Source organism: Tauraco erythrolophus, chromosome Z (genome assembly GCF_009769465.1).
Source record: "Tauraco erythrolophus isolate bTauEry1 chromosome Z, bTauEry1.pri, whole genome shotgun sequence".
Lineage (NCBI taxonomy): Eukaryota > Metazoa > Chordata > Aves > Musophagiformes > Musophagidae > Tauraco > Tauraco erythrolophus.
The window spans coordinates 81,296,051-81,303,918 of NC_141496.1; positions in this window are offsets into that span (position 1 = coordinate 81,296,051).

Genomic DNA, 7,868 nt, shown 5'->3' on the forward strand with positions numbered 1-7,868 from the left:
CTGACAGAGCCCTAGAATATCTGGACTGGCACTGAGACAGTACACGGGAGGCAATTATTTACTATCTCTTTCAACACAGAAGCAAGAAGGCATCAGATGATACTAGCCAGTGAGAAACTAAAGTAAAAAAAGAAACAAATCTCACAGTAAAACCGAGAAATCCAGCTCCATGCTAAGAGTTTTTGGGAAGCTATGTTTACAGTGATTCAAAAAACAGCTGGGCAAGTTTATAGGGAGACAAAAAAAAAATTGCAGACAAGACCACTGACCACAGAAACAACGACCGTGCCCTACATCCAGAACGGCAAGATGCACACACAAAGCTTCACTACAGGCTCACTCTCGGTTTACACGCTTTATTAAGCGTGGCCTGACGGTCTGCTGGGGCTAAGCACGTTTTATTCGGCCTGCTGGACCACTGCCTTTAAGCACGTAACACAACATCCACCGCAGATACACGAATAAACACGCCTGGCTGCAGTTCGGGTAAACCAGGGGGTTTACGTTTCGCCCACGCAATATCGCCACCAACCCGGGGAACGACTTCAGCGCACCATTAACCCAGCACGAACCGCGGACTGCGCCGCTCGCCGTCGGCCGCGGGGCTACGAGCGAACCGTCCGGCCGAGGGGAGGGGAGGGACGGGACGCGGCGACAGTCGCTCCCTCCCGCCCCGTACGCGCCCCCCGCACGGCCCCACTGGGAAGGCGCCTCAGCCAGCCCCCTGCCCGCTCCTCCATCGCCGCGCGGGCACAACCGCGCAGGAGTCACCCGCCTCTTCCCCCGGCCCGAAGCCGTAAAAGCCCGCGAGCCGCCGCCGAAGCGCGCCGGGGGCATCGGCGGTAACCTCGCACCTCCTCCCGAGCCCGCCGGCCGCTGCGAGCTGGGACACGGGAGACGAGCTGCCGCCGCCCCACGGCGCCGGGTCGGCCGCAGGCGCGCAGCGGTTCCCCTTGGCTCCCCGCCCGCCGCCACGCGGCGCGCCAGCTGCCGCCCCGATTGGCTGCCGCCCCTCCGGACCCCGCCTTCGCCCGTTCAAAATGGCCGCGGCCAACGGCCGGGCCGCCCGGCTCCGCCCTGCGTCGCCGTGGTGACCGCCACCCCTGCGCGGGAGGGGCGGGGCATCCCCGCCAGCGGCCCGCCCCGCTCCAGGGCGGCGCACGCTGATTGGTTCGCCAGGGCGGGAGGTCGGTCCCGGCAGCCGCCGCGGCTGCAGCGCGCTCGCGGTTGTTTGAGGAGAGCGGTGCGCCAGTCTGCGTGCCCGCGGGGTCCTAGCGCCCTCCGCCTGCCAGGGAGGGCGGGCGCGCCGCTCTGCTCACCTCCTCCCCGGTCCCTTCCCTTCCTCCTCTCCTTCCCTTTCCTCTCCTGCCGGGAGGCGGGAGCTGGTGCCCGAGCGCAGCCGCGCGGCAGGGCGGGCTGCCCGCGCTCTTTCGGTAGCTGCGCTCTCAGTCCCCCAGCCGTAGCCCTGCGCTCCGCGGGCGGGTGGCTGAGCGGCGCCCGGGGAACCGGCAAGGGGCGGGCGGGTGTTGCCGTCGTTCCTGCCGCAGAAACGCCCCCGCCGAGGGCGGGGAAGGTCCGATCCGTTCTTGTCTCCCTCATTGCCGCACGAGGGTGGTGTATCTCTAGTCTAGAGCTGCACGGGAGGGATCTAAAACCAACAGGGGTTTTAAACAGGAATTTTACAGCTAAACGGAAACTACAGTTTCCCTTTCCTAAAAAACATAAAAAAAAAAAAACAAAAACAAAAACAAAACAAAACAAAAAAACATTAGGTGCAGCGCTAGACGAAAGCGGACATGCCGACCTTCGGTGTGCTGCCGTGCACACCGCGCAGCGTTGCCGTCGGTGCAGCGTGCCCGTAAGGCGCTGTGCGGGTACCGGGACGGGGTGCGTTACCGCCGGCTGGTCCCGGCAGCCCGAGGGCGGGCAAACGGGTCCCTCTTCCACTGTCACGTTTCTTGTTAGTTTTCCAGGTTAGTTTACGCAGACGTGAGTTCGCATCAGAGAGTTCTCTCTGACATTCCCTGGACAGTGCTACACCGCTTCAGGCAAAGTGACTCAGTGTAGTCCATGCGCTGGTCCTAGAATTCGCAGTTCATTCATGGATAGGGACACCAATTACTTAAAAAAAAATGATAAATGATTACTGGAAATTAATGGCTAAGAGCGATTTGGTTATTTTAAAAAGTTGCGCGTTTAGTCTGCTTGTAGGCAGCAGGGTTTAAACTAAAGCTGAGCAAACTCCAAGGAAATTAAACAATTTAAGGCCCCTAGAACACTGAGAACACTTCACACAGGGAATATCACACACTAACATCCGAAGCAACTGAAGTAGCCCAAGTGCTATAATCAGCTGTGCCAGAACGAGAATTACCTCAGTAAGTAAGAGGTCACCATCCATAGAAGTTGTTTCATGCTGACATTTTGTGAATTCAACATAAAAGACAAGGGGCACAGGGCCATTAGCAGCCAAACGGCAACAGCAGTTCTTCTTGAGTGTGGCAAAGTATTTCTGGTGCTTGACATGCCTCTGGTTGCCACAGACTAAACTCAAGCAAAATAAAATCTAAGCATTCTCAAAGTCTTTACTTTTAAATATTTGCTTTTTGTGCTACTTAGTTAAATCACTTCTCAACAGGCAGGGTGTTAACAAACAGGGGCTTCTTCACTGATAGTCCACGTGCATTTGAAATTTTCTCTTGGGTTCTAATATGTCCATAATCACTTTTGTACTTTTTAAAAAAAATTCCTTTACTCATTTCTCTGGACGGTCTTTTCACTTAGTCAGGATTTTGCTCTTGTGTAGGGTGACACCTACAAACCATCTTTGATCTACAAATCAAAGGTGTAAGATGATAACCAAATCTTCTAAAATCACTTAGGGGTGGAATTTTTAGGCATTCCCTATTTTCTTCAGAAAATTAATCTACCGTGCTTGATATGATGTTTTGAAACAGTAATTTAGAATTCTATGCATTTTAAGCTATGAAAAATAGAAAGCATCTCTGAAGATTCCAGGAGGGACAGACCTGGTGTTTGCAGACATTATATATTGGAGACTTTCCAGTCTTGGATTTTGTTGCCAGTTTCAGTGTCAATGATGCTGTTGACTGCAAAGACTGGGATTTCAAGATGAATTTTGAATCACAGCAGCACTGTCACTGCTGTGTACATGAAGCAAGAAGCTTACCTGTATGCAATTGATGAGTCATGTGTTGTGCACCAAGAATAAGCCTGAAGTAAAGGCAAGATCGAGTGATTAGACTGTTAATACAGCTCTCGTTATTCTGTGGCATGTCAAAACTATTACCCGTGTTCTTTATTGGATATAGCCTTGAAAACAATGACACTGGATCTCTGAAACTGCAGGCTGCATAGATCATAATTAAGTTATAATTTAAAGGGAATTTGTCTTGTCGGTAAATAGACATCTCCAAAGCTGAAATTCGTAGTATTGTAGAGAACCTGCTGCAAGGTGCTCCCAACCAAACTTTGTTTTCTTTAAAAAATACTGAGCGTCCCTTTCCTCAGCATTTGATTTATTGGTTTTGCTTTGCATTCTATTTACTCGTCTAAAGTTTAATTATTTTTTTTTTACACATCTTTTTTTTTCAGTCAGATTTTGGTAGACATGACATAGATCTGCCAAAAGGGCTGGGTACTGGGGCAGTGTCAAAAGTCTTGTGTGTGTATGAATTGTGTAGGCTCTAAACTCAGGCTTTATGCAGAGGACATCTGTAATATGTTTAATGATGACTGTGCGGTTGATGTCTCATTCTGCATCCGAGTCTTCATTTGTGGGGTTTTCGCAGCCTACAAACTGAAGTAATCCTCTTTTATGGCCACCATGGCCTTTGAAAATAACATAAAGTTTGGATCATTGATCAGTTGCTAAAAAATTTAATAAGATAATGTCATTCAAGAATTGTTCTGGATTTCCACGAAGAAAAGCATATGGGCAAGCTATGACCACTTGAACTTGAAGCACAGTATTACGTGAACCCAGTATGTACTACAGTCTCTCTTATTTTGCAAAGGATAATAAGGCCGTATTATCTTCCTGTCATTCGGAATTATTCCACAGTTTTTTGTGGTCACAGACTTCCAGATAGTTACACTAGTAATGTAGAAAGAAGAGAAGACAGAAAATAAATATATCAGAGCATCAAAGTCTGCCACAGTTGAGACTTAACAGTACTTATTCAGGACACTAGAAAAGAGGCTGATTTACTGTGCTAGTGATTGACAAGATACTAACGCAATGCATTTTTTTAATAGCTTTTCTTCATTTCTTGCATTTATTCATTGCTATATATAGAAGCCCAACTTACCAATAATAAGAATTTTTTTTCTTTCTTAGTAACTATTCATACAGCTAAAGTAGTATTTAAATATTTTTAAGCACGTAATACATATGAGATGCTTGTAAAAACATGTATTTCGGGGTACTTGGGTCTTGGAGTAAGCCATTTTGCTCTATTTCTTTTATTCATGTTTAGTGATTGCCTGCATAGCACTTCCAACAATATTCCGACGACATTATGAAAGCTGTTTACTTAATTTTGTGTCATTAAAGCATTAAAAAATGAGGCTTGGAATTTTTACTGTAGCGTTTTATGTTTTCTCTTTGGCTAGAGCTCTCATTTTTATGTAAAATGTCCTGTATTTTGTAATTGTCACTATAATCATTACTTGCTTTTCTAGTCAGAGACAATTCCCATTACTGTTTTAGATCTTAAAAAATATGAAACGATTTGGTGACATACCAGATGTCTCTGTTCTAGAGAACAGTCCCAAACCAGACCTAATTCTGTCACTTTGGCAAACGATGTCTTCTTCACCAGTCATCGTTTTGCTGACTTTGTTGAACTAATTCTTGTTCTTACTCTTTTCTTCCCAGGCCATATGCTCTTTGGATTTTTATTGCTTGTTTGTTTAATGTGTATTAATTGTGATTTTTAATCTGATTTGACACTACAAGTACTTGTGACTCTCACACCATAGCCAATGTTCGCTTTCTTAGAGGCATCAGGGAGAATAAAAGGGCCGCGCTCTCTACCCTGTGGGTGGGCAGCAGATATTTTCTCTTGGCTTTATGAGGACGTCTGGCAGGTATCCTACTCGGCTGGTGTTCTTCCACATTATCCCTTACTGCATAGTGTGTGTTAAAGGAACAACTTAACGTTTTGTCTTTTTTTAAAAAAAAACCCCAAACTTCTGTATCTAGCCTTTAAAAGTCTGCTTCTAAGACTAAATAGCTAGGAATTTTTCTCTGTTCTGCAGAATGCCAGCTGGCATTGAATGCTAAGTGGCAAAAGGACAAAAACAAAATTTCCAAAACTGTTTGAAAAAGTTTTAAGAGCTGTTGCTAGGGCAGTTCTTTACAGCTTTAGTCCAGAAGCCTGAGAGGATACTTCGTTGCTAGGTGGCAATGTTCCTCAAGCAAAGATGTCTTGGTAGACTCCGTAAATCTTTTGTGTAAAGTGAGGAGGAAATAATCGTTTCTTTGTGTCATCATTAGACAGCTTTATCATATTTTTCTTGGAAGCTCATAATTGCAAAATAACAAGTGCACGGTGTTTTTATTATTTGCATTATACTGTAATAGGACATGGCATTTTAACACACAGAAAACCTGTAAAACAAACCACAAAATCTGTGTCTAACTGGGGGCAGCACATCAAGTTATAAAAAAAAAAAAAAGTCATTGTTTGTGCATTTTCACAGTAAGGCACACTGAGAGATCCAGAGAGGTATGAAACTTGGCATAAAGAGAGAAGTTCTGGTAATAAACAATTGCCCAAAAACTCTTGAAACATGAAGTGGGTGCTGGTAACTGAAGCAGTGGTAAGGAGATTTGCTTTTGACAGCCTGAAAGGAAAGGAGAAAGAGAAAATTGGCCAAGATGGAAGAGTAAAATACTTGCAGACTAAGGAGAAAAAAAAGTGCTGAGAGTGCAAGGGTAAATACTCTTGAGTTGGATATAGGCCAAATAGATTCAGTTTTTTCTCTCTGCAATAGGCAGGCATGCCATCCATTCCATGGATTAGCACTCATTTTAGTAGACTGGGAGCTCCCAGTCCATGTGGTGAAGCCTGAATGCAAAGCAGAAGTTGTTTAGTGGAAATAGGATTTTTTCCCCTTTTGTTCACCACTGGCTTGCTTTTTGTTCTTAAAAGCTAGGTTTTTAGCCTTCGTTACAATTTTGTTGTTTATTTCTGTTTCACTGTCACATTTGTACAGAAAACCTTTTCTCTTTTTTATCTGTCCTGATTCATCGTCTCAGTTTTAAATTTTTTTTTTCAGTTTTCAAAATTGTTGTTTAACAAAATCAACCATATAGGTACCAAAGTCTTAGAAAATAAATCATTATATCCTTCAAAGTCGTACTTAAAACTATCTAAGATCAATTCTGAAAGTCGTGTATTGTTATAACTTTAACAACTTGAAACCATAATGAAAAAAACACCCAGAAAATTAAATGCCCCAAAGCTAGGAAATGACTAAACAATGAGCGTGGAGGTTATACAGAGAAAGTATGAACAAAAATAGCAACATCATTTACTGTGTGTTGATATGTATCTTATATTAAATAAGATATCATATATGCTAAATATATTGTATATAGGATGATATATAGCATGTATAATTATATACGATGGTATGTATAAGAATATAAATTAAATATGTAAAATAATAAATGTGAAATAGCATCTTTTTTTCTGTCGGGACAGATAATTAAGTAGTAATTTGTGATATAATGAACGTATAACAAAACAGCGCACTTTCAGCTAACTGTTCTTGACCTTAATTTCTCCGCCAGCTTGGGAACCACTTCCTAGGTGCTAGTCACGCTGGTTTGATTCACTGCACAGACCTGCACAGCCCGAGCTGCCAGAGTAAGTTATAGTAACGGTAGTAATTACTGTATGCTAATTTTGAAATATATAGTAATTTCGGATATCAATGCTGAAGAAGGATGGAAAACATGGGTTTTCACTAAGGTAGATATCAGATACACCTTCTGTCTGCTGATGAGACTTGTGGATTGCAACAGACTCAAACACATAGAATTAAGTGGTTGAAAGGAGGAACGTTGTCTATCCTCATTCCAGATTTGTAATATTAAATGCGTAAGCTCGTACTGCAAGGGGATCCAAATGCCCGAAGAACACAGAATTTTTCAGATAAAACATCTCCCAAGAGGCATAGACGGGACCAAGACTCCCAGGTGGCTACCGTACCTGGCACTGCTGCTGAACAGGCAGAAATTCCCTCTGAATGCCACCACGCCTTGGCCTGAAGAAGATCAGGCAGAGGCAGCGAGCAGCACGGGATGAAGCACGATATGGCTCTTACACAGCTTTCATTACCAGACCTGTACTGAGCTATACAGGGTAAGAGAGATAAATATCATTGGATTAAGTCCATGAAGTTGAATGCATTCATCAAATATTTAGTGCATAATTACAATAATAAATGTATTTCTTCTGTTCAGCTTTCCATCGTCACAAGTTTAATCACTTCTGACATTTTACTCGATATATAATGACTTCTTATTTTCTGTTAATGGCAAGTCCCCATGTGACATTAAATGAAGCTTGCTCAGACTCAGAATTTTTTGCATACTTGAGTAGTTCTTCTTATGTCTTTGTATTTGAGAGATTTTTTATCAGAGTAATCGATAGACCATTTTATATTTCTAGATACAAGTTGCTTTCAAAATCAGAGAACTAAAAGATCAACATTGGAACTGGATAAACATATTCTTGGTTTTGACCTGAAATAAAGTTTTAATGTGTATTTAATTAAAATGGCTGAAATTACATAAGAACTATTAGAAAGAGTTGTTTTTACTTTGTATTGGG